At 41.1% G+C, this 27,868-nt stretch overlaps 1 pseudogene across 1 annotated transcript; it reads left to right on the top strand.

The window, feature by feature from the left end:
- Positions 1-23,617: 23,617 nt before the first annotated feature.
- On the top strand, positions 23,618-24,011 carry LOC116556985 (annotated as a pseudogene). Its single transcript, XR_004271302.1, has one exon. The product of XR_004271302.1 is annotated as a translation machinery-associated protein 7 pseudogene (transcript).
- Positions 24,012-27,868: the final 3,857 nt, after the last annotated feature.

Below are 27,868 nucleotides of genomic sequence, written 5' to 3'. Positions count from 1 at the left end.
CCTCCTCTGCTAGTCTCCAAGAAAAGTTGTCTCTTCCTCTCACCTAAGGCTAATTCTTCCAGGAGTATGCCCTGGTTCCCTCCCTACTTAGGGAGTGTGCTTCATTTTCTATCCTCCGTTTTTGGTGTATACCTCTGCCTGACTGTTTCCTGTCAGCATATGAACATGTTCAAGGCGCTCTCAATTGTATAAAAGACTAACCTACCAAATAACTGCCCCTCAACACTGACATACCCTACTCCCCCAGATTTTTGGGCCTGTGTCTCATTCTAATTTTGGTTCCATCTCTCATCTTCCTTTCAAAGCCAAGCTTCTGTAAAATTCTCTAAGTTCATTTTTTCTACTTTCTTAACTTCCATGTACTCCCTACCCACCGCTTGGCTTTGGTTTCTATCACTCCGCAGAAATGGTGCTTTGCTTTCCAAGCTCCCTAAAAAACTTCCTCTACACTAAATGCAGTGGGCATTGTTTGAGTCTTTATGTCACTTGAGATCTCAGTCGTAATGTGCAGTGTTGGCCCTGCACTGCTTCTTAAAACATTCTGTAGCTTTGGTCTGTCTTGGATTTTCTCCTACCTCTGTGATGGCAACTTCACAATTCCTTTGAAGGTTTTTCTTCCTCTCTCTGCTTAAGTATTTTGTGAACTCTATACCATTTCTTTGCATGATCTCATCAATTCCTATGAATTCAACCTGTACCTTTATTAGGGCTCCCAATTCATATCTCTGGCTCTGAACTCTTTCTTGTGAGAACTGGACCTCTGTAACCCACTGCCTATTGGACAAACACTTTAATGTTCCTTGGACAATTCAGACTTAACATAGCTAAAGATTGATCCATGCTCTTCCCACTTAATTTCTTCTCCTTCCTGCATCGTCTATCTCTGTGAATGATAGCCCTGTCTACCTAGGTGCTCAAGCCAGAAATTTGGTAATTATCCTCGATGCCTTCCTCTCCCTCCCTGCTATCTTTACTTCCAGGTCTAATAAACCAGCAAGTGATATTAATCTTAATAGTACTGTTTTTTCATGTTATCCTCCCCAAAACTCCTCATATTTTACATAGATTCCTGCAGTGGCCATGACAGGGCATTCTCCCTCCTATCTAAAACCCTTTAATCTATTTCCCACACTGCTTCCTGAGCAATCAGGTTACCATGCTGCATGAAACTCTCCAACAGCTTTCCATTCCTCCCGTGAAACGAAGGGGCGTGGTGGTGAATATATAAAGCTCTGTTGATTTGAAGTCTTACCTCTTCAGCTTCTTCTTCAGCCATTCCCCATCTCCTTTCCTATAACCCAACTCCTTACATTTCCAAATGCTTAGTTTTCTTGCAGCTAAGCCTGTGTCGTTCCTTTCCTTTGTTTAACTCAACCTTCTTACCCCCCATGCCCCAGACAGACAGACTCTTGCTCTGTCAGCCAGGCTGGAGTACCGTGGTATGATCTCAGCTCACCGCAACCTCCACCTCCTGGGTTCAAGCAGTTCTCCTGCCACAGCCTCCTGAGTAGCTAGGATTACAGATGCCCACCACCACACCTGGCTAATTTTTGTATTTTTAGTAGAGATGGGGTTTCACCATATTGGCCAGGCTGGCTTCGAACTCCTGACCTAGTGATCTGCCTGCCTTGGCCTCCCAAAGTGCTGCGATTACAGGCATGAGCCACCGTGCCTGACCTTAACTCAGTCTTCTAGCTAAGGTCAAAGGAGGGTCACCTCTACTAGAAATTCTTCTCTAACCCCCAGTCCAAGTTAGGCACTCTTCTTAGCTATCTGCCTTGAAAAATCTGTCATGACAGGCGTTGCTCACGGCTTTACTCTGTCCTTGACCCCTCGATGTATCTGTGGTCCTGGCCAGTGCTCAGACCCAGCTAGTTCCTCAGGTTATGGAATGTCCCAGCTGGAAATGACTTCGTCTTCATTTTGCAGATGATGATTTGTTTGTGGCCTACTGAAAGGAATCCCCAGGTCATGGAATGTCACAGCTAGAAATCACTTCCTCTCCATTTTGCAGATGATGATTTGTTTGTAGCCTACTGTCTCTAGGAAAGGAATCTAAACTTCCTGTTTTAGCAATTGAAAAACTGTTTACTAAGGGCCTGCCTTGGGCAAGGTGCTATGTTAGGCATCTTCAGGGTATATAGAAACCCTTCTCTTAAGTTGTTTTCTTTAATAAGTAAAATCTAACCGTGAAGAGGTAAACGAGAGGATTATGCAGCCATCAAAAACGATGAGTTTGGGTCCTTTGTGGGGACATGGATGAACCTGGAAACCATCATTCTCAGCAAACTGACAGAGGAGCAGAAGATCAAACACCGCATGTTCTCACTCATAGGCGGGTGTTGAACGATGAGAGCACATGGACACAGGGAGGGGAGCACTACACACTGGGGTCAGTTGGGGGGAAATAGGGGAGGGACGGTGGGGGGTGGGGAGCTGGGGAGGGATAGCAGGGGGAGAAATGCCAGATGTAGGTGATGGGGAGGAAGGCAGCAAATCACACTGCCACATGTGTTCCTATGCAACAATTTTGCATGTTCTTCACATGTACCCCAAAACCTAAAATGCAATAAAATAAATAAATGGGAAAAAAAAAATGCGGTGAGACCTCAGAGGAGGGTATGATAAAGGACCCTGAGGTCTGCAAAGGGGTCAAGGAAAGTCCTGCGGAGTATTGATGCAGGAGCCAAGCCTTGAACAAGGGTGGCAGGGAATACATTGTAAAGGGGGCATTTGGGGCAGAGAGACTAGTAAGAGGAAAGGCAGAGGCTAATTGAATTTTAAGCAATGGGCATAATTTGCTATGTATCTGAGAGTTAGCAGACCCTTTCATAATTTTTTTGTTTGTTTGTTTTTGTTACAAGCATTGTGTAGCACCAAACTGGGATCTTTTGCTACTTGAAAAATATTTAGATAGCCTAGATGTATTATCCTGTGACATCATGTTCCTTTGGCTGTCTCCTTTTTCCCAGCATTCAGAGGATCAAAAGTTTGTAACATTTATTTATTTATTCAGTAAACAGTTATTGATCTTCACTAAGGGCTGGGTGTAATGGCATTCACAAAGATAAATAAGAAAATCACTGCTTCCAAGAAATCACAGTATCGTGAGCATGGTAAGATAGAAAGGTTACAGGATGGTTAAAAACCAAAGTAGGCCAGGTGTGTTGGCTCATGTCTGTAATCCCAGAGTTTTAGTGGGGCAGAGGCAGGAGGATTGCTTGAGCCCAGGAGATCAAGACCAGCCTGGGCAATATAGTGAGACCCCATCTCTACAAAAAAATAAAAGAATTAGCTGGGTGCAGTGGTGCATGTCTGTAGTGGGAAAGCTGAGACCAGAGCATCACTTGAGCTCAGGAGTTAGAGTCTGCAGTGAGCTATGATCACACCACTGCACCCCAGCCTGGACAATAGAGCGAGAGCCTATCTCTAAAGCAACAATAATAACAAGGCAATAAATACTGTCTGTGACAGAGGTATGAGCAGGTTGCTATAGGAGCTGAACCAAGGGAGTCCCTACCTCTGGCCTGGGGGCAGGAGGAACCATTAAAGAAAATGTGAAACCTCTGAAATAGGCAGGGATGAAAAGTATCCCAGAGATAGTTACACTATGTGAGAAGTAAATGGGAGGTGAGAAAATGGAACCAACGTGGGTAGCTTTTTGTACGTTCATAGATTGCCACTGGGCTTCAGTACTATATCTACCCTGATCTATGTTATTTTTAAAAGGAGAGGAGAAATAGATCAAGGAAGAGGAGAAGGAAGACCTGGTTCTATAGATCTGGGTTTGCAGTTTGTGTGTTGTGTAATAAAGAAAAGTTAGTGTCGGTTTGGACATGTGCCAAATGAGCTTTTGAATCCCTTGTAGCAGGAATGACTTGGACTCCTGTTTTCTTTCTGATTATGAAGCTGGGCATAAGTATTCTGATGGAAACAGCCAAGATATTTAAGCCAGCATTTGCTGAGAAACAGTGAAACTCATTTTCAGACATTTTTCCGCCATGACTGAGAAGTATTAGGTTTTTGTCCACCAGCAGTAGCTGTTCATTGCTGTTTTCCTTAGACAAGGAGGCTTTTTTTTTTCCTTCACATTCTGACACCTTTTTTTTCCCCTCAGTATCAGTATTGCTCACAAACCACATCATATGGCGATAAGAACTGAAATTACTCATTGACATTATCATGGGGCTATTTTGAAAACATTATCTCATTTCATTTCCTAGAATATCATCAAGTCTCCACAATACCAGTTCCTTAAAAGAGAATATTTTTGTTCCAGCTGAAACCAAAATATTTTAGTGAATTTTTTCTTCAGTATTGCTTTCTTCCTATTCTAATGCTGTGGTTAAAGTATAACTCTTGGCAAACTCTTTGCCATAGCAGATTCTGGCTTAGTTTGCTGAATCTGAAATTAGCTGTTTTCAGTAATTATCTTTACTTTTTATGTAGATTATCTGCCTTGTAGATTACTTATTGTAATTTTCAGATCCTGGACTGAATTTCTTTCAGTATTATCCGTGGACTTGTCATCTCTTTCCTCGTCCCCACCCTCCATTCAGGCACCATGTAACCAGGCAGTTAGACAAAGCATCGTTTCATAGCTGAATACACCCATATTGTTTTTTTAAAAAATATATTCCCAAAGGTATACAGATGTTTTCATATTGTTTAAGAGTTTGACTTGTTTCAATTAATATAGAAAACTAGTTGTCTAATAATTAGACACTCCTTTTGTTTAATCTTGAATCCTTTTTCATGAGACCAGACGGAGTATTCATTAATGTTTCTATAAAATAATTATTTGTACCCCAAAACCTAAAATGCAATAAAAAAAAAAGATTGGTAGAAAAAAGAAAAAAAAAAGAATTTGTGAGCTTGGGGCCTACTGGAGGGTGGATGGTGGGAGAAGGGGGAGGATCAGGCCAATAACTGATATTAGGCTTAATATGCAGATGATGAAATAACCTATAAAACAAACCCTCATGACACATGTTTACATATGTACCAAACCTGCTTATCCTGCACATGTACCCCTGAACTTAAAAATGAAAAAAAAGGATCTGTGAGCTGACCCCCCCCAAAAATAAATAAAAGTGAGATATTGAAATTAAAAAAAAAAGGAAATAATTATTTTAAAAACTTTGAACTAGATTCAGGTTTTTTGAACTCTTCTAATGCATTGATCATTCATGCATTCACTGACTATTGCTCTCTAAACTGGTATATTCAAAGCTAATTTTAGGCAACATCCTTAAATACATTTAAAGCAATAATAGTTCAGGGGGATGAGTGTTAGCGGCATTTTAGGATATACAGAGAAAGAGGTACAGTAAGACATCTTAGAGCTTCTGGGAGGCCCAGGGGCTTGATGGCTAATGTTTCAACCATCAGAACTTGTTTCAGCAACAGTCTTGGCTCTACTACATGAGTCATAAACACCAGGATAGGTGATGCCTTCAGCCAGATGCAATGGAAAAGAGTTTGTTAACATGGAAAATATGGGATGGCTATACCACATACGTCAGTAGTACTCCTAGAACGGAGACTTTTAGACTTGTTAATTACTTTTTGAGTGAATTAATGTATATGAGCAAGCACATTTAGGACATTGCTAGCATTATTAGCCAACGAACAGAATTTCTTGCCAAGCAGATTAAGACTGAGACCAGCTAGTTAATGAATTTACTGAAAGGCTCATTTATAAGGCCGCTTTGCCGAGAATTTAGCAATAAACAATTCTGCCAACTCTTGATCTTTCAGCTGTAGCCTTTCTTCCTGTATTTCTTTGGAATAACACATAATTAACATGCGGCCATCAAGTTTTTGCTTGTGATTTAATATGCACATTTTTCTTTTGTGTTTTTAGTATCTTTGCATATCAAGCAACGCTTTTAAAGATTATGCAAGGATTGTAATTTGGACTCTATTTCTTTTTTTTTTTTTTTTGAGACGGAGTTTCGCTCTTGTTACCCAGGCTGGAGTGCAATGGTGGATCTCAGCTCACCGCAACCTCCGCCTCCTGGGTTCAGGCAATTCTCCTGCCTCAGCCTCCTGAGTAGCTGGGATTACAGGCACACGCCACCATGCCCAGCTAATGTTTTTTGTATTTTTAGTAGAGACAGGGTTTCACCATGTTGACCAGGATGGTCTTGACCTCTTGACCTTATGATCCACCCGCCTCGGCCTCCCAAAGTGCTGGGATTACAGGCTTGAGCCACCGTGCCTGGCCTGGACTCTATTTCTTTATAATTTTTTATATTCTTCTGGGTAGAGATGGTGTGAGAAGAAATGCAGAGATTTTTATTGAACACTGCCTTGTTTTTAGATGGTGTTTAATATTTAATATGTTGGGTCTGCTAATTTAGGAGAAAAAAGTATTCTTTGGATTTTTCTTTTGCATAGGTTATTTTAGTTGTCAATCTTTTCTAGGTCTGAAGGGTCCAAAATGACTGATAAAAATAGGTTAATAGCAATGAATGTGATTGTAGGAAAATAGGAATTGATGATGATATGGAAGTGTTAATCTCCTATCATCAGTCAATATTCCTGGGTTTTGTGTCACGGAATTTGACAGTCTCCTGAACTTTAGCCACCTCTCAGAAAATCCTGCTCCTCTTTTGATCAATGACTCCAGGGCTGGAAGATGGGGGATGCAACCGCTTAGTGTGTCAACAGTGTGGAAAGGACCATGGTGGAAAGTCTGTTAGGAGCCCACAGTACTAGTTAAAGAAAAGAGGACTTTGAAAAGGAGTGAGAACAAGTGTCAACAGTTGACTCCAGGCAGGAAATTAGTGGAGGATGAACTAAATTAAAATTCGGGATAAGCAAAGAACAAAGGTGTATTCTATAGCCAGGAACCAGGCTGGTTGTGTAGTGAGTGAGGCTGTTTTATTTACTAAGTGTATATTCAAAGACTGTAGGTGTGTGTGTGTGTGTGTGTGTGTGTGTGTGTGTGTGTGTGAGATCAAGTCAGTTGCTTTCTCTTTAGCTCCAGTTAGTTGTCAACATGTGGGTCTAATGTTCCTGGGTCATCTAACTTTTCAAAAGAAATGGGGAATCCAATATTTTATAGGAAATATGTCAATTTTTTTTTTGAGATGGAGTCTTGCTCTGTCGCCCAGGCTAGAGTGCAGTGGCATGATCTCAGCTCACTGCAACCTCCGCCTCCCGGGTTCAAGCGATTCTCTTGCCTCAGCCTCCTGAGTAGTTGGGACTACAGGCACCCCCCCCACCACGCCCGGCTAATTTTTCTATTTTTAGTAGAGACACGGTTTCACCATGTTGGTCAGGCTGGTCTTGAATACCTGACTTTGTGATCCACTTGTCTCAGCCTCCCAAAGTGCTGAGATTATAGGTGTGAGCCACTGCTCACAGCCAATTTTTTTTTTTTTTTTTTTTTGATACGAAGTCTTGCTCTGTCACCCAGGCTGGAGTGCAATGGCATGATCACTGCTCACTGCAACCTCTGCTGCCCTGGTTCAAGTGATTCTCCTGCTTCAGTCTCTTGAGCAGCTGGGCTTATAGGTGAGTGCCACCACGTCCAGCTAATTTTGTATTTTTAGTACAGATGGGGTTTCAGCATCTTGGCCAGGGTGGTCTTGAATTCCCGACTTTGTAATCTGTCTGCTTCGGTCTTCCAAAGTGCTAGGATTACAGGTGTGAGCCACTGTACCCAGCCAATATGTCGGATTTTAAATGTAGCACTACATTAAAAAAAACTGTGTGAACCCAAATGACTATGAGCTGATAGGACACTTTGGTCGTCAGTGGGTCACTTCTATTCAAAGCTGATTTCAGGATTACATGCTACATGCTGAGAATTGTGCTACTTATTAACTGGGCAATCTGAAAATCAGCATCTGAATAATGTGCTCTAAGAAGACTCTAAGAAGAATGTGCTCTAACAACACAGGGTTGTTTTGAGAATTAAATAAGATATAAAAGCCTCTGCTACAATGCAAGGCAGATAATAAGATAATAAGCGTTAGTTGAATTTGAATCAGCAACCTCACATAGTACTGAGGGCTGGGTTGGTCTTTTTCACGTCTATGTTCATGACAAGCTGAGGAAGAATCAGTGGTGATTTCTGTTATGTGATTTTACAATGGCTCCCTCCACAAGTCTCTCTTCACCTTTGCCTGCCAAGATACTTATTTGAGATAAACCTTTGCAGCTACAGATAGGTCTCTATTAAATAGAAATGCCCCCTGTCTCATGGGTGAGTGGGCATGGAGGTGTAAGGTGGTAGAGACCACATGGGTTGCATAGATGTAGCTACAGTGCCTTTGTGGCCTTCCGCCTCTCCATCCCACAATCTCCTCCTTGAGAGACCACTTATCCCTAGAGCTTACTTTCGACCGTCAACCAGACACTTGAGACACTTGAGGCAACTAGTTATCTGAATATAACTAAACATGTACCTAGCTACCGCTATGAATCAGGGATGTCAAGGGGAAAAAAGATTTGATCGCCTGTGTTTGGGAAGCATCTAACTTTCCTTCACAGAAAGGTACAGGGAAAACCTCTTTGTCTTCCTCAATTTACATTTCTTGCTTGTTTTCCCCCAATGTTCCCTTCTACCATATCCCCGCTATGACACATATTAGGGAGCTGTTCCTTAGTGTTCAGAGGATGTCACAAGGCTCTTAGGGCCAGGTGGAGAAGCAGCTTTATCTTGCTAGCCAGCTCCAGATGTTGGGTTGTCCAGTATCATATATTGAGTATAATTTAAAGGCTTATGAGCTTCAGTGTAGAATGATGTCCTAAACTATCGGTGATGTCTTCCACAGGCCCATGAGTGGAGAATAGAAACACATGCTAATTCTGTGCCTAGTAAATATAAATATTCACTTACATTTGATTTAAAAACAAGGAAAGAAAAGTAAGTTTGCCCATGTCTATCCCTGGGCTTGTTTTAATGTGTTAGAACTAAAGGAAGGAGCCCGTATTTTTAGTGGGCTTTATTAACTATTTCCATCTCATTTTGCAAGTATTTGAAATGACTAATAAGGAGATTACGCCTTGTCCTCTATAAATATTGTTTCTTCCTCCCCTCCCTTTTTCCTTCCTTTCCTGTCATTATCCTTCCCTAATGTCTGTGTATTTAAGAGATGTCACTTTTAGCTCAATAAGCCACATTCTATATAAAGAATAGGTTCTGTCTCTGAAGGTGATTCAAATAGTAAAAGATTTGGAAATTTTAAGTTCCAAGCTCCTCATGGTCTTTCTGCTAACACTTGCCCAGAGAGCCAGTCTTGCTCTACCTAGAGCATGTGTAGTTTTCCTAGGTAAATATGAAGTTCTCTCATCGTGGAGACCTGAGGTGGTGACTTGAAATGCCCCCAGGGACCAGGTAGAGTGTAAAAGGGGGTGGCTATGGGAAGGCAGAGGCCCAGTGGGCTAATAAATGGCACCCAGCCCTAGGCTGGGCATTGTGGTGAGCTGAAGGGTGTGCTCTGCTCCAGTTGATTGCTGCAGTAAACCATGGCCCAGGGCTGCAAGAGCACACATTTAGATCTTTTTGCGGATGTTAAAATATAATGTGGGGCAGATATAACATGTCTGTGGACTGGATTTAGCTTTAGGGCCTCCAATTTTTGATATGTAGATAAATTAGGAAGTGATCAATGACATTAAGAGGAGGTTGTCTGAGATCTTAAAGAATAGGAGGACCTGAGATAAATACGTCTATGAAGGGAGGTGGGAATGGGTAGGCAGTGCAGAGAGGTGATGTCTTAGGGATAAGTCGGTACAGTGTCTTGAGCTCAACTGCACTACACAGAAGCCCCCTAGAAGAAAATACATGCAGGGACAGCAGTAGCAGCAAGATTAATGCTACACATGGGATGCACAAATGCAGGACAAGCATAGCAAGGAAAAGAGACAAGAAAAGAAGGGCATGAATAAAAGGAAAAGAACTTACACATTTTGCAGCCAATGCAGCAGAGACCTTTCGGGAAAATATTAAATATTGCAGAGGGAATCACTAATTGTCTTTAACATGCACAAAGAAATGACTGACAGTGAGCCAGGAAACAGAAATGACAGGATTGAGAAACTGATGACTCAAAATTTACTAGAGAGCATTTACTTGCTACTAAGAAGGGATAAATTGAGAATTCAGGTACGGCATGCCCCTAATTTGTTCTTTAGGATAGTTCTTTAGTCTGTATGTATTGCTATTAAGGAATACCTGAGACTGGATAATTTAGTAAAAAAAAAAGCTTTATTTTCTGGGCATGATGGTCCATGCCTGTAGTCTCAGCTACTTGGGAAGCTGAGGTGGGAGGATCACTTCAGCCCAGGAGGTTGAGGCTGCAGTGAGCTGTGGTCATACTACTGCACTCCAGCCTGGGTGACAGAGTGAGGCCCTGTCTCAAAAAAAAAAAAAAAAAAGCATATAAAAAAAGAGAAGAGGTTTATTTGGCTCACAGTTCTTCAGACTGAACAAGAAACGTAGCACCAGCATCGGTTTCTGGAGAAGGCTTCAGGCTGCTTCCATTTGTGTTGGAAGGAGAAGGGGAGCTGGTATGTGCAGAGATCACAGAGCAAGAGAGGAAGCAAGAGAAGGGAACATGCTAGGCTCTTTTTGACAACAAGCTCTTGGAGAAATTCTTCAGGGAAATCAAAAAGAGAGAGCTCAGTATTGTTCAGAGGAAGGCAACTAAGAGATTCATGAGGTATCAGCTCCAGTGACCCAAACAACTTTCCATTAGGTCCCACCTCCAACATTAGGAATCAAATTTCAATATGAGATTTGGAGGATCACATATCCCAACTATAGCAGATGGTATACTTAAATGTTTATTGACTATCCATAATTCTCTAGAAGATTCCTTAATATTGAAAGCCCCAGGTTGGCGCATCACCTGGATTGGTTATACCTCAAACCCCCAGATAATGGGGTTATAAGGGTGGAAGGAACCCTAGAGATCATATAGTATAGTACTTCCTTTTTACAATAAGAATCTTTGACCAGAGGGTTGACAACTTAATGTCACAAGGCTTGTAGTCCATCTGATCTAGAACATAGTTTCCTGCCTTGGATCCGGTCCTGATTTCCGAGCTCAAATCCTAACAAGAATTACTATCTCTAGTTCCCCTACCTATCCACCTAGTGGAGAAAAAGTCAGGCAGAACGTGAAGGGGAGAACTGGAATTACAAACTAGCATTTGAATGAAGATTGCACATATTCGTTGTGCCTTTGTTTTCTTCTTTCTTAACTTAGTGACTCCTTCAAATAGGATTCCTTGCTGGAATTATCTCTGATAAATGAAACAAAGTTATTGCACATAGTTGGAGTCTATCAAAAAGTTATTTTTACTCTTTATACAAATTCATGTTAAATTTTTTTGTCTCATTGAATGGGATCCTGGTATGGTTTGGCTCTGTGTCCTCACCCAAACCTCATATTGAATTATAATCTTCACGTGTTGGGGAAGTAGCCTGGTGGAAGGTGATTGAATTGTGGAGGCGAACTTCCCCCTTGCTGTTCTTGTGATAGCGAGTGAATTCTCATGAGATCTGGTTGTTTAGAAGTGTGTGATACCTCCCCCTTCACTCTCTCTCTCCCCTGCCACCATGTAAAGAAGGTCCTTGCTTCCCCTTCACCTTCTGCCATGATTGTAAGTTTCCCCAGGCTTCCAAGCCATGCTTCCTGTTAAGCCTGCAGAACTGTGAGTCAATTAAACCTCTTTTCTCATAAATTACCCAGACTCAGGTAGTTCTTCATAGCAGTGTGAAAATGGATTAATACAGAACCAATCTCCTATGTTTTAGTATCTAAGTCATGCATATTCATCATATCAAAGCATAATTATTGATTACAGGGTTTTAAAAATTGTAGTTTTAACTTAATATATAGACAACTTTTAATTAAAGCATTTTGGTTAAAATATGTAGTAAGATGAATGGAGAAATATTTATAATTTATTTTAATTTTCTACATTTGTATTATGGGTAGTAATTTCTAGAACAGAGATTCTTAGCATGTCATTTCATTTCATCAACCTCTACTTAACTTCTGTGCATTACCAGGGAAGTGATTGTAAAGGAGAGGGTGGTAGGCCTCCAGAGGTGTGTCTGAATCTGATTCTTGGTGGATTGGGTGGTGGAAATCCCATGTAGTTTGGAAATGCTTTGGAGAATTTACAACATCCTGTTGTGGGAGGTGTGTTGCCTCCTAGCTCTGAAAGTCCCTATAGTATTTGTTCCCCTCGTGGGATACTGGCTAAATTAGGATTATCAAGGGTCTAAAAGGATTCTGAGAAAATGGTCCTCAACCTTCTGGTTAAAGAAAGATCTTATGGATGCCCTCTGAGTTAGAATGATAGTGTGTGTGTGTGTGTGTGTGTGTGTCTGTGTGTGTGTGTATTACCAAACTAAACTGGGTTCATTTGCCCATGTACATTGGAAAACCAAACACTAAAGCACTGGGTTTTTGCAGTGAGAAAGGTTTATTGTAAATTGACTGTCTAGGAGACAGAAGGAAATGCTCAAAAACGTCTTCCTGAGCTGGGGGCTGGGTCACATTTTAAAAGCATAGGGTAATGAGGTATGAGCTGATTGGATCTTGTAATGAGGTGATGCCAGAACTTGATCTGATTGGATCCTGGATCCTGCTATGCAATGTCTACTTCTTAATACAGCCCCTGTTCCTGCTCCTTTGTTGGAGCACTTAGATTCCCCTGTGCATGCTTGGTTCATCTGGGCATGCTCAGGTTACATGACCTTCAACCTGGGGGTCCATGTTGACTGTAAAACAACTCACAACTTTGTTACATAAAAGGTGAACAAAATTGGTCTGCTGTGGCTACATCTGTGTTGGGAGGAGTGGGTTAGGAAGGGGAAAAGTTGGAGGAAAGAGTACCCCAAAGTAGCTCAGTCTAGAGTAGCTGAAGGGGCTTTTCCCTCTCCTGATATGAGCCTCTGCAGTCTACCAGTTGATCCCCAGCCTTTCAGAAGCAGCTTGGGTCATATTTCTTTTCTCTCTGGTTCCTTAAAGATTAAGAGATTGAGTTAGAATGGAAGAAACAGATTAGTCAAACATTCAAAAGATGAAGTGTCAATTTTGTATTTTAATGATCATTGTTGTATGTGAGTTTCATCTGCTGAAAAATAAATCCAACCATATTTCCCTGTAGGTTCATCAGTTGTAACAAATGTACCACCCCAATGCAAGATGTTGGGGAGGCTGAGCACCTGTGGTAGGCAGGGCCTATGGAAAATCTCTACTTACCGTTTAATTTTGCTGTTAACCTGTTAGAACTGCTGAAAAATAAAGTCAACTTTTAAAAAGTACACCTTCTTCTAGTTGCCTTTCAGCACTTAGTATCTTATAACTTCATTGGTATTTGTGGCAAAAAAATAAATTGAGGCTCCTGTGCTGGAAGTGAAACTAGCCTATTGTCTCATAGAACTGATGTTTACAGTTTCTTCTGGATAAACATAGAAATTGACCTTTTCAGTCTTAAAACTTGAGAAAGTTACATTTGTCTTATCTGAGTGCCTTTCTCAGGAAACAAACCAGCAAGCTCCCAGATAGTATTATGAAACTGAAACTCACCAGATCACTGCATCTGGACAATGAGACACTTCACTGGATATGATTACCTAACTGACAACCAGGTTTCTGTTGACCAATCCTTTTCTTGACTCCTCCCTAATTCCTATTTTTCCACACAGTTACATTCTTCCCCTGCTATATAAACACCTACTTTTAGTTGGTTGAGGAGATAGATTTGAGACCAATATCCCATCACCTCAGATGCAGCACTTGAATAAGCTTTCTTTCCTGGCAGTACTTATTGTCTCAGTGATTGGCTTTCTGTGCAGAGAGCAATGGGACCTAGACCAAACCCCTGGTGTTTTGGTAATAGAAGAAATATGCTGACATATTTCTTTTTTCCTTCTTCTCTACTTTCTATGCCCTCTTCCCCTTCTTTATACAGCTGCTGTCTTTTAAACCTGCTGCCCTATCTCTGAGGTTCACTTAGGCTCAAGATAGTGCCTGGTATGTAGCAGATGTCCATAAGTGTTATTGACTGATTGCAAGAAAAGCAGGAATAAATGACTCTGATTTGAAAGTTATAAGCTTTGGTATAAAATTAACCTTAAAATTCAAATTCAAGGGACATTTGTTACATCCCAGGGGAATTCCCAACAATTTTAGGATTTCTAGCTCATATGTTTTTGTTAAGGGTGAAATGAGTCCTAGTTTTAGAATAGGTTGTTATAAATGGAAAATGGTTTTAGAGATCATCTAATCAAGTACCAGCATTTTTCAGATTAGATTTTGTATGTGTGTGCTCTTGTGTTACTGAGAAAACAGGGATCAAGAGAGATTTACTGATGTATTCAAAGTATGTTCAGCGGTAAAGCTGGTGTTTTGAAGTTCAGTTCTCCTGACTCTTAGTAACACATTCATGACATGATTATTCTCAGAGAAAAACTAACCTAGGAAGATGTTCTGGGAGATAACAAATGCCACATTGATGACTTGGATTCTATGGTGACATGAATATAACTTGTATATTTTTCTTATCATCAAGCTGATTTCTATTACTGAGAATGTTCCTCTTTCTAAGAAGGACTCTGTGGCTTCAGGCTCTGTGACTTCTGAAAAGGGCTCTGTGGCTTTGACCCTGAACAGAAGTTTTTAATGAACTTGTTATATATATAAAGCCACTTAAGTTTCTGATGTCAGGAAATTCTAATTGTGAGCTCATGTAAATTTGGATTCCTACTAGGGGATGCTAATTTAAGAAAGTAGACCCTGCTGATAACCTACAAAACATTACGTTATATCTGAAAGATCAAAATGGGGTGTGAGTAGAAACACTTCCCTTAGACTCACTCAAGTTAAGCACTTTCATCGTGATTGGCTTGAAATCATTGCCTGTCTGGAGGTGAAATAGAGTCTGCTAACATGTACGCCTGCAAAAGAAACAGAGCAGGCAATCAATCAGTTGAAGTGATATCTTCAAGAGCATCAAGGTGTCATTCATAGAAGACTTGGAGGCCTTTGTAATTAAATGGAGAGAGGTTGAATTCACTTTATGTTTAATTGTCTAGAGAGTATTTGTAGTCTTTGGCTACCAACCTTGCTAAATTACTGTGATCCTGACTGCTTACTGGTCTCCCTACCCCAGCCCAAACAGTTATTTGGAAAAAGAAATGGTTAACTCTTGCGTTAGCTATGAAGACCTGCAGATGTTTGGACTGATTGAAAGAAGAGGAAGAAACTAAGCCAATGGGGTGGGTGACCGATGAAAATTATTTAAGTAGTAGGAAATCCACAGGTTCGATTTTAGACAAAATGTAGTTGTTTGGTCATCTTCATACCTTTCAATGATTACTCGTTACTACTTCTAGGAAGGCACTAAAATTGCATTTTACACTTTAGTGTAAATTACATTAGTTTTATTATTTTTTAATATGTCTTTTCTTTTAATTCCCAATGTGATAGTAAAAGTACATTAGTTTTACTCTATTTTTTGCATTAAAAAACACAACTAGGACTTCAATCATTTTTGGCCACATCATGTACACTTAAAAGAAGAAAAAATTTTCTGGGTTTAACTAAATTGAGATCTGATTAGATTCTGGCTTTAATGCTTTTTCTCCCTTCCTTCCTTCCTTTTTTTTGTCCTTTCCTCATCCTTTCTCTTCCTCCTTCTCCTTTTCCTTCTTCTCTCACTTTCTCTCTCTCCATCCTCTCTCCCTTCTTTCCTGTCAGGAGTGGAAATGGAAGGAGAATAGAGGAGCTGGAAACTACTTTATCCCTGCCAGGATGTAAGATACATTACAATTTACCGAGAATAAAATTCAGATCCTTGAATATATACCATTCCCTTATTGACTCTGCTTTTTATCCACACTTTAAAGCTGGATAAACAAGGCGTGGCCAGAGAAATTTCGCAGTGCTCCAGCCTGCTTTTCCACTGGAGCAATCTCTTCCCTCTCCTGTGAAAAGGCCGGGGAGGAGAGCTCAGGCCTTTCTCCATCACACTGTGTAAGAGCTTGGCACTTGGACTCCTGGACATTCCTCTCCTGGAAACAAGAGCACAGAGCGAGCCTCAGCCCTGGCCATCCTTCAGCCCTCAGCTGTGTGTAGGTCTGTCTGAGGTGGGGAAGATGCAGGCAGCAAGTCCAGCTGCTTCCCTCTCCAGCCTCTCTCATCATTGGCCTACCACAGTGCTTGGAAAGAACTGAGAAAAAATTGTTAGAACTTGTTTACTGAATGAGGTGTTAGGAGATAACTTTTAGGATGTTTTGGAGCCATTTCCTTAATCTCTCAAAAAGTTTTTACTTGTTATTTTCCTTCTGGTACTTCCATCTGGTACTATTTACTTTTTCTCCTCCCACCTGTTATCATTTCTGTCACCCCTAAAACATAACAAGACATCTCTGATAATGTGTGATGTTTATCCTTTTAGTGAGAGACATTAGATAATAGATAAATAAGAAGGGGAGTTTTAGTAGTTTTCCCTAAATACAATTTAAAGCAGGATTTTTTTAAACAATCTTTGGGTACACTTTATTTTTATATGACTTAACATTATGCTATATTTCATTTCATTCGTTTTTTTTGAGAAACTGAAAACAAAGGGAAATCAAAGTAATTGGTAGGTGATTTGAGGAAAATTTCCAGCCAATATGTGAGTCTTGAATGAAATACTCTTGCAGTATTTCATTATACAACCCTTTCTTCCTATTATTATTTATTTGTTTGCAAATAAGTCATTTTGACCCAAATCCAGCATAAATGAGCTGCAGGCTTGCTCTGTCGCCCAGGCTGGAGTTCAGTGGCATGACCTCTGGTCACTCTAATCTCCGCCTCCTGGGTTCAAGTGATTCTCCTGCCTCAGCCACCTGAGTAGCTGGGATTACATAAAGCAAGAGTTTTAAAAACTGAGAACCTTAATTCATTGTTGGGACATCAACTCAATATAGTGAGCTTCAACTTGCTGCAGCATTTTTTTTTTTTTAAGGAAAAAATTGTATAGAGTGTAGCAAAAGTCAGCACGGTTTTGTGAAACTTGCTTCAGTTTGCTACACAGCCACGTGGAGTGTAGACTTGGGTGTGATGTAAAATGCATTTCTTTTGTTTTTGAGACAGGGTCTCACTTTGTCACCCAGGCAGGAGTGCAATGGTGCAAACATGGCTCGCTGCAATCAACCTCCCTGCCTCAAGCAATCCTCTCACATCAGCCTCCTGAGTAGCTGGGACTACAGTCATGCATCACCATGCCTGGCTAATAAAATGCATTTCTTAGAGTGGGTCCAAAGAATCTGAAGCTATTGATTTAAGGCATTTGTGCTTTCTGGGCTCAATTTAAAGCAGCATATACTGTCTTTGTAAGGTCTTAAATCACTCAGTTAACCACTAAGATTACATTTCCAGAGCAACCACTTCACCTGACTGGTTGGAAATCCACAGAGCCTGTTTTGAATAGGCTGGAAGTAAAAACTTATTAGATAAAAGAGCTGAAATAAGAAGTTTAAATAACTATTTATACCAATGGTACCATCTGCTTGCCACTGCTCCAAATTTTTACTCACTTGATTTTTGTAAAGAGGTCACCTGCTTATTTAAAATGTCCTTTTGTAATGTATTGGGAAGGTGTGAGAACATACTAAAATGGTTGTCAATGGGGATGGAAGGGGTTTTATTCTCACTTGAGAGCCCTGGGAGGAATAAGGTTTTATCTGGATCAGGGTATCCAATTGCATGGGATAAACATGGCCTGAGGCAGGAGAAAATTTTAAAACATAATAATAAACCTCCTGGTGACATCCTCTGTTCCTTTTATAGTTCCTCAGCTGGCTTGTTTTCAGGGTGCCGGATGGGTGACCGCCTGACGTGCTTATGTGGTCAGTAAGTTATCTGAATGGGGTCTCTCTAGACCCCCTAGAACTTGTGGAGCTGGGATGTATTATAGGAAATGCAAGCTGAGCTGGTGTTCACAACTAGAGAGGAGAGTGGTTGGATACGCACCTGGCTCTGCAGGAAGCCCATCTCAGGTTGCTGCTGAGGACAAGAAGCTGGTGCTGGAATGATCAGAAAGGCTGTAAGAGCCCCACTCGCCACCTTCTCCCTTTTGGGTATGCGGTGCCCAGACCTGAGCTGCTATTTAGTCTGACAAAGATAGAGGTCTTCCCTTCCACCCCACTTTGGGCAGCCTGCCCTGTATTGTACAGAGGAAGGCACAAAGAAGTCAGTGATTTATAGACCCTCTGTAGGGAAAACAAAAAAAAGCAAAACAAAAATGCCCAAGAGACTCAAGCTACATTTTTCCATCAGCAGCTGGTTTTGCCTTTCTTGGAAATAGCATTTCTTACATGGAATCCAGCTTTAGAAATTCCTCCTGCAGTCTAACAACCTGTCGTCAGACAGGTCAATGGGTAAAGCTCATTGGAGTTGTTTTCATTCTGTCCAAGAACTTGCTTGCTTATCCTTCTCAGACATTATAATGGGTCCCCAGACTCAGGAGTTGGTGATTACTTATGAAAATATATTGACATTCGATTTGGAAACTGACCTTTTAGTTTTATCCTTGTTATCCTTTTTCTTCTTCCAGTCTGTTATTTGAGACAAAGAAATGCAAGAGGAGAGACCACAGCTTGCTGGTGATCTCTCCCACCTCCAGTAAGTCACAGGACATGTCTGTATACTTAGTGAAGACCCTTTGGATATGTTTTCTGCCAGTCTGATTCCTTTTTCATGCGCAGACTTTAAAAGAAAAATAAACTGACATCTCATTATGGGAGGACTTCACTTCAAGTATGGACAGCAGAGAGAGGCTTTGACAGAAGTACGCCTCCTGCCTTCTTTTCCCCAGGATCCCAGTCTTTACCCTGAGCTCTTTCGATTGTTGCTGATGGTGGTAGTTAGAAAGTGAATAAAAAGGAGGCACATTACATACTATGGATGAACCTGTAGAACTTTTCATTCAGTGGAAGAGGCTGGTGTAGGGGAGTGAAACGAGGCTTCCCCTTACCTGTCTAGGTTCCTTGTCTGGGCTAAAAATTAAACTGACATAAGACAGATTAACAGGAGAAAAACATATTTAACTATATACATATACATATGCATCGGAGTCCCACAAAACATGGGACTCCCACAAAATATGGGAATCCATGAAGAGTGAGCTGACAAGTTTATCTAGCATCCTGAGCTACAAAAAAAATAGGGACCCAGGACCTTTGGTGGGGGAGGCAGCAACAACCCTCGGAGAGGGGGAAGGGAGGAAATGCATCGTGAACAAAGACTGTCTGGCTATGCAGATACAAACTCTTCAGGTAATAAAAACTATCTCAAAGCAGCCCTCTTGCTGATACCAGTAATTTACTACTGTAGATTTTCTTTATGAAAAAATTTTCTATGGATGTAAATTTCTTTTACAAAAGGAAATTTTTTCAAAGCGATTACAGTGTTAGCAGTTTCTCAGAATAACCAGCTCAAAATGAGCCAAAGGGTTATATTTTGGGGTGGCATATTCTGGTCCCCTACAGTCATATTTCAGGGTGGAGTGTCCTGAGCCCCAACATTGAACACTCATGAGGGAGAAGGGGATGGGTGAGTTGTGCCTTGATTGTTAAGTTGCTGGAATATCAGGTCTCTTGATTTCTTGTCCTCCTGCTATTTGGTCATTAACCAGCTGCCCAGGAATTCAGTGCCGAAAGGATGGGGGAATAAAATTAAAACAAGGAAGCATTTCCATTAGAGAGTAGACAAATCTGATTTTATTAAAAAAAAAAAAAAAGAGTTTAGCTCAATTTTATTTTTCACAATGGTAAAAAGAGACTGACCCCTTTTCTCTACTTTCCAGTGACTATATTTTAATAATCTGATTTCTCAGGATATCTGACTAGTCAAGCATTTCCTGACCCTAGTTACTGAGGCTAATTGAGAGTTAATTATATGTCTGCTCATTATTCTGCTTACTTCCTAGTCTGAAAACAATAGCAGTTGCTCATACTCTAGAACTGGGCCAGGAAGTAGCATCACAGGGTACGATTTGAGATGTTAGAACCGCTCCCACCTCGCTATCTTTTCCGCCACCTAATCAGACTACCTGAAATGATACCATTAGAGAGTGATTATGTAGGCTGAAACATGGGTATGTGTTTTTCTCAGGAAGAGACAATCTTATAAATTTTTTTAAAAAAGTTTTTCACTTTTTTTTTTTTTTTAGTTGGTGTACATTGCAAGTTATAAATCTAGTATTTCTTCCTAACAGTTTTATTAATTTTATAATGCAGTTTTAGTTGATGACATATTAAGCTGTTATTAATTAATCATATCCAAGTATAAAGTATTTCAGGATTTCACTACTGAAAAGCTACCTGAGACAGGGACACTGTAGAAGAATGTGGAATATTGGAAGGATGAGGGATGGAAGTAGCATAATACAGAGTATGTGCAAGCTCAGGGATCTAGCTGTCAGGTAGGAAAAACTTTTTCTCTACCCTCTTATATTCAGTATATGGGGACCTTCAAATTAAACTAACCAAAGACAGATCAGCAAAAGAAAATGCACATTATTTTGTTAACATTTGCATGCTTGAGTGTTCACAGGAAAGAAGTGAAACTTAAAGAAGTGATTAAAGTTGAGTGGTTATGGAACCTTTCCTTTTAACAAAGGAAAAAAGGTTTGGATTTCAAAGTATGATAAATTGTGGGGAAGTGAGTAGGAAGTGCTTGGTAGGAACTAATGGAATATGAGGCTGTTTTGGTAAGGTCTATTTATGCAGACTCACCATCTTTGATAAGACTTTCAGGTAGATAAGGGGAATACAGAGATCTCTTCCTGTATCTTTTGATTCTCAATTGCTTTCAGCTCAAAATAATCCTTAGGTCAAAGTAACATATTTTGAATAGCATATTCTGATCTCCTTCAGAGGCAAGTGAAGGGGGTGATGCATACAATTAGATGGCTTTAAAGACCCCAAGGCTATAAATTATATAGTTCCATAACATTCACCTAATACTGAACCTAATCCTTAAAATGGGAATGTTGGGTGACTACTGTCTTAATGAATAGACATATGACTTTATTCAATCAATTTGAGGGCATAATTGTATCCAGACTTTATGGGATTGTGGTTTGCCTTGGTTGATGTGGCTTATACAATTAATACCTATACCTGAGTACGGGTCCACTGGGCCTAAGCTGAAATCCAAACATATCCAGGCATGTTTCTGGTAGGGTGATAACAAGACCCTAGAAGGTAATTTGTTTGAATTGAGGAGTTTGGAATGGATATAGAAATAAAATGTTTGGTAGCTTGCAGGCATTTGACTGGGCACTGTGGTAAAGCCTACATAAACAGATACTGAAAGAGCTGTTATTCTGGAGGGCTTTTGTTGCTGTGGGGTATAGTTGAGAAAGTACAATTTACTCTTAAACACGCTTTAAATTTTACCTGTAGACCATGCATAGTGACTCATGCCTTTAATCCCAGCACTTTGAGAGGCCAAGGCAGGCAGATCACAAGGTCAGGAGTTGGAGATCAGCCTGGCCAACATGGTGAAACCCCGACTTTACTAAAAATACAAAAATTAGCTGGGCATGGTGGTGTGTGCCTGTAATCTCTGCTACTCAGGAGGCTGAGGCTGGAGAATTGCTTGAACTGGGGAGGTGGAGAGGTTGCTGTGAGCCAAGACCATGCCATTGCACTCCAGTCTGGGTGACAGAATGAGACTCTGTCTCAAAAAAAAAAAAAAAAATTTACTATGTACTTTGTGATATACTAGCAACCTCTTTAATATCTAGAGATGAAATATTACAAAATCAGGACTCATTTGTCCATTATATACAGCATATATGCAGCAAAACAAAATGCAAAAAACATACGAAAAAATAGTGTCTGAAAATATTCTAGTATGAACATACTAGCCTATTACCCTTTGCAATTCCTTCCCTCCTACCTCTTCTAAACATTTGAACAGGTATAATACTATACTGATCACAGAGGTGGTTTAACAATTTCATTTCATTTGAATTTTAGCAAAAGGATATCTACAAAGTGATATTTTACTACCTCTGCATTTAATATATGTTGGCACTTCTAAAGATCTAGGTAGACTAGATGTTTTAGACAAGGAATTAATTTGTCCGCTATTTACACAGCAGTCTTGAATAAACTGCACACATATAACAATAGTTATAATTTGAAAGAGACTTCTTTCAAATTATAATTATAATTTGAAAATTATAAACATTCTGACAGAACCTTCCCATTTCCATCGACCCAGTAGGTTATAATGCTCAGATTTTCATTAGAGAATCTTTCTCAGAAATTTTAAAACAAAATATACAAAAGATATTAGTTTAACGTACACTGATAACCTCTTTAACATCTAGAAAGACTAGGTGTTCTAAATTAGGACTCATTTGTCCTTTGTATACACTATGTACACAGATAAATAAAACAAATATGCAGACATAAGGGGTGATGGTTAATTTTGCCTCACTTTAAGCACAACAGCACAGAGCTCTTCTCTCTTTCTTCTCCTCCCTCCTCCCTTGAACCAATGCTCAAACACAATGTATATTACTTAAGACGTGGTTTGGTCATTCCCTGCCCTGCCCCTACCCCCACTCCCCACACCCTGCTGCCCTAAACCAACATACCATGTGAATTTTAACAAAAATATATTTATGAAATGTAAAATATACTTTATTGGACAGTGTAATCCTTATTTTACTTTGCTTTCACATATACTCTGGGGCAATTAGTTAGCATTTGAAATACATGGTGGGTGGTTTGCACTTGAAAGCATTTTTTATTATAAAATATTGCTGTTTTTGGAGGGCGGGGTGGAGTCTTGCTCTGTTGCCCAGGCTGGAGTGCAGTGGTGCAATCTTGGCTCACTGAAACCTCTGCCTCCCGGGTTTAAGCAATTCTCTGCCTCAGCCTCCTGAGTAGCTGGGATTACAGGTGCCCGCCACCATGCCTGGCTAATTTTTTTTTGTATTTTTACTAGAGACTGGGTTTCCTCATCTTGGTCAGGCTGGTCTTGAACTTGACCTCATGATCCACCCGCCTCAGCCTCTCAAAGTGCTGGGATTATAGGGGTGAGCCACCACACCTGGCCTAAAATGTTGCTAATTTTTAAGATGTGAAAATGATTTTAAGATGTGGTTATGTTATCTTTTAGAGCTTCATACTAATATGTCTGTGGATAAAATGATATGATATTTGGATTTGCTTCAAAGTAAGTCATTGCTTGGGTTGGGTATGAGGGGAGAGGAAGAGTGGCTGGATAGAGATGAATAAGATTGACCTGGGATTAATAATTGTCACAGGTGGGTGATAGGTTAAGGGCAGTTATTACCCTAGTCTCTAGTTTAGAATATACTTGAGATTTCCATAATTAAACCTATTTTTAATGCATAAAACAATAAAAATAAGTATATGAAAGAACCTACTTACTGCAAGCACTCTGTTTCTGATTAGCCCTGAAGGACAGGTAATTAAGGTAAAGGATAGTAGAAATTATTTTCCTTTTGCTGAAACAATAGCTGTTTATAAAGTGTGAATTAGTAGAATATTGTGAGGCGTCTCCAATGTCACAGGTATAGGATTTAAGAATCTGGCAAAGGGCGTTTCCGGTGGCAGGGTCTGGGAAAGGGGCGGCAGGCACCATGTCCGGCCGGGAAGGTGGCAAGAAGAAGCCCCTGAAACAGCCCAAGAAGCAGGCCAAGGAGATGGACGAGGAAGATAAGGCTTTCAAGCAGAAACAAAAAGAAGAGCAGAAGATACTCGAAGAGCTAAAAGCAAAGGCCGCGGGGAAGGGGCCCCTGGCCACAGGTGGAATTAAGAAATCTGGCAAAAAGTAAGCTGTTCCTTGTCCCTGAGGAGATGGGGACCCTTTATTTCATCCGTATTTAAACATCTGTATTCCCTGCCATAGATCTTTTGCCACCTATAGCTGGAATTAAGTGTTGTCTTGGAGCTGTTGTACATTTAAGAATAAACTTTTGTATTTAAAAAAAAAAAAAAAAAGGAATCTGGCAAAGGTAGTAGACTCCCCTTCGGACTGGGGTTCTAAACCTAGGGTATACTGGGTCTCTTGTCAAGTGCTTAATGGAGGATTTTACCTTGAGTCTGATCAGAGGGGAGCCGTACCTGCCTGCTACCAGAATACTGTCTATATTAGTCTGTTTTTGCATTGCTATAAATAAATACCTGAGACTGGATAATTTATAAAGAAAAGAGTTTTAATTTTTCAGTTCTGCAGGCTGTACAGGAATCATAGCAGTGTCTGCTCCTGGAAAGGCCTCAGGGAGCTTTTACTCATGGTGGATGGCAAAGTGCCAGCCAGGATCTTGTCTGGCAGGTGCAGGAGAAGAGAGAGAGGGGGAAGGTGCTACACATTTTTTAAACAACCAGACCTCATGAGAACTCACTCTCTATAAAGCACCAAGGGAGGTGATTCTTATTCATGAGATCTTTGCCCATGATCCAATCACCTCTCACTAGGTCCTACCTCCAGCAATGGGGATCACATTTCAACATGAGATTTGGGTGGGACACAGATTGAAACCACATCATTCTTCCTTTGGCCCCTTCCAAATCTCATATCCTTCTCACACTTCAAAATACAATTATGCCTTCTCAACATTCCCCCAAAGTCTTGCCTCATTCCAGTATTAAAAGTCCAAAGTGTCATCTGAGACAAGGCTAGTCCCTTCCACCTATGAGTCTGTGAAATAAAAAACAAGTTAGTCATTTTCAAGATACAATGGAGGTATAGGTATTGGGTAAATACTCCTATCGCAAAAGGGAGAAATTGGCCACAAAAAAAAGGGGCTATAGACCCATACAAATCTGAAACCCAGCAGGGAAGTCATTAAATCTTAAAGCTCCAAAATAGCCTCCTTTGACACTGTGTCTCACATCCAGGGCATTTTGGTGCAAGGAGTGGGCTCCCAAGGCCTTGGGCAGCTCTGTCCCCGTGGCTTTGCAGGGTTTAGTCCCCACAGTTGCTCTCAAGGGCTGGCGTTGAGTGCCTGAAGCTTTTCCAGGCACAGAGTTTAAGCTGCTGGTGGATCGATCATTCTGGGGCTTGGAGGATAATGGCACTCTTCTCACAACTCTGCTAGGCAGTACCCCAGAAGGGACTCTGTGTGTGAGGGCTCCGACTCCACATTTCTCCTCTATACTGTCCTAGTAGGTGTTCTTTGTGAGGGCTCTGCTCCTGCAGCAGGCTTCTGCCTGGACATCCAGGTTTTCCCATACATCTTCTGAAATCTAGATAGAAGTTCCCAAGCCTTGACTTTTGCATTCTGTGTACCTACAGGCTTAACACCAAGTGGAAGTCACCAAGGCTTATGGCTTGCACCTTCTGAAGCAGTATCCCAAGCTGTATGTGGACCCTTTTTAGCCACAACAGGAGCTGGAGTGGCCTGGATACAAGAAGCAGTATCCTGATGCTGCTCAGGGTAGTGAGATCCTAGGCCTGGCTCAGGAAATCATTTTTCCCTCCTAGACCTCTGGGTCTGGGATGAGAGGGGCTGCCAAGAAGGTCCTAAAATACCTTTGAGATCCCTTCCTCATATCCCTAATGTTAGCACTTGGCTCCTGTTTACTTATGCAAGTATCTGCAGCTTGCTTGAATTCCTCATCTAAAAAATGGGCTTTTTTTTTTTTCCTACCAGATGGCTAGGTTGCAAATTTTCCAAACTTTTATGCCTTACTTCTCCATTAAATAGAATTTCCAGTTTTAGGTCATTTATTTGCTCACACATATGTGCATAGGTTGTTAGCAGCAGGCAGGCCACATCTTGAATGCTTTGCTGCTTACAAATTTCTTCTGCCAAATACCCTAACTCATCATTCTCAAGTTCAAAGTTTCATAGATTCCCTAGGGCAGGGGCACAGTCCAACAACCTCTTTGCCAAGGTGTAACACAAGCGACCATTGCTCCCATTCCCAATAAGTTCCTCATCTTCATCTGAGACTCCCTCAGCTAGGTCTTTGCTGCTCATATCATGACCAGCATTTTGGTCACACCATTCAACAAGTCTCTAGGAAGTTCTAAAATTTTCCTCATCTTCCTATTTTTTTTTCTGAGCCCTCCAAACTGTTTAAACTTCTGCCTATTAACCAGTTCCAAAGCTGCTTCCACATTTTCAGGCATCTTTATAGCAATGCCCCACCCCTAAGTGCCAATTTTCTGTAGTAGGCCTGTCTCACATTGCTATAAAGATATACCAAAGACTGGGTAATTTATAAAGAAAAGAGGTTTAAGTGGCTCATGGTTCTGCAGGCTGTACAGGAAGCATGGCGGCATCTACTTCTCGGAGGCCACAGAAAGCTTTTACTCATGGCCGAAGGCAAAGTGGGAGCAGGCATTTTACATGCAGGAGCAGGAGAAGAGAGAGAGGAGGGAGGTGCTACACGTTTTTAAACAACCAGATCTTGTGAGAACTCACTCACTATACAGTACCAAGCGGGGATGGTGCTAAACTGTTCATGAGAGCTTTGCCCCATGAGCCAACCACCTCCCACCAGGCCCCACCTCCAGCACTGGGGATTACATTTGACTATGATACTTGGATGGGGCATTCATCCAGACTATATCACTGTCCCACGTGCTGCTAGTGAAATTTGCAGGCAACAGTCTTTTCAGAGGCCAAAATCGTCAGTGCACTAAGTGCACTGAAGCGTATTGAGTTTAAGAACAAACTCCATGACTGTTGCACCTGCTTGAAAATGAATGTTTATGTGTTTGCCAGATTTGATCATATGGTCTATGAGAGAGGTTGATGGCAAGGAGAACGCTAGGCCTCACCCACCCTTAACTACAGACACAGGGAGTTTTAAATAGCCACTTTGGTTTGGACTGGGCTTATCCTTGGGGCATCCTCCTACTTTGGCGTTAGGCACAGCATGTCTGCCACACAGCGAGGGCTCAGGAATACCTGGACAACAGCAGCTCATCAAGAGTGGTGTCTGTGTAAGCCCAGGGCCAGCACCCTGCTGCAGCCTGCCGCATCCACCTCTGCTTAGGCCTCCCACAAGTGGGAGGGAGTGGAACGAAAAAGGAGTGGGCACATTGAGAGCATTGTTGATAACCCCTGATGCTGCCTAGTGACCCACAGAACAATCTGAAGAAAATAGAATTTTGGAAAGGGGTCCTAAAGGGTGTGGGTAGTAACAAGAGTGAATGAATTGGTGTAATTACTCTTGATATGACTCCCATGTGTACCCTTAGCTTTATAAGGCTTTGGCAAACTTGTGTTACACAGATTAATATGAGTTTGTTTTCTTTCTTTCTTTTTTTTTTTTGAGACAGAGTCTTGCTTTGTTGCCCAGGCTTGAGTGCAGCGGTGCAATCTCAGCTCACTGCAACCTCCTCCTCCTGGGTTCAAGTGATTCTCCTGCCTCGGCCTCCCAAGTAGCTGAGACTACAAGCATGCGCCACCAGGCCTGGCTAATTTTTGCATTTTTAGTAGAGATGGGGTTTCACCATGTTGGCCAGGCTGGTCTCAAACTCCTGACCTCAAATGATCAGCCCACCTTGGCCTCCCAAAGTGCTGGGATTACAGGTATGAGCCACCATGCCTGACAAAAAAGAGTTTCTTGTTCATCTGTACATTGTAACTAATTTAAAAAATGTGTGTGTGTGTGTGTGTGTGTGTGTGTGTGTGTGTGTGTGTGTGTATTTTATGTAAAGTCATGTATGGCTGAGTGATGGGGATACATTCTGAAAAATGCATCCGTGGGCGATTTTGTGATTGTCAAACATCACAGAGTGTACTTGCACAAACCTAGATGGTATAATCTACTGTACACTTAGCCTTTATGGTATAGCCTATCGTTCCTAGGCTACCAGCCTGTACAGCCTGTGAC

This window comes from Sapajus apella, unplaced genomic scaffold, assembly GCF_009761245.1.
Source record: "Sapajus apella isolate SASKATOON/1434 unplaced genomic scaffold, GSC_monkey_1.0 scaffold2, whole genome shotgun sequence".
NCBI classification, from domain to species: domain Eukaryota; kingdom Metazoa; phylum Chordata; class Mammalia; order Primates; family Cebidae; genus Sapajus; species Sapajus apella.
This window is presented reverse-complemented; position numbering and strand designations above follow the sequence as displayed.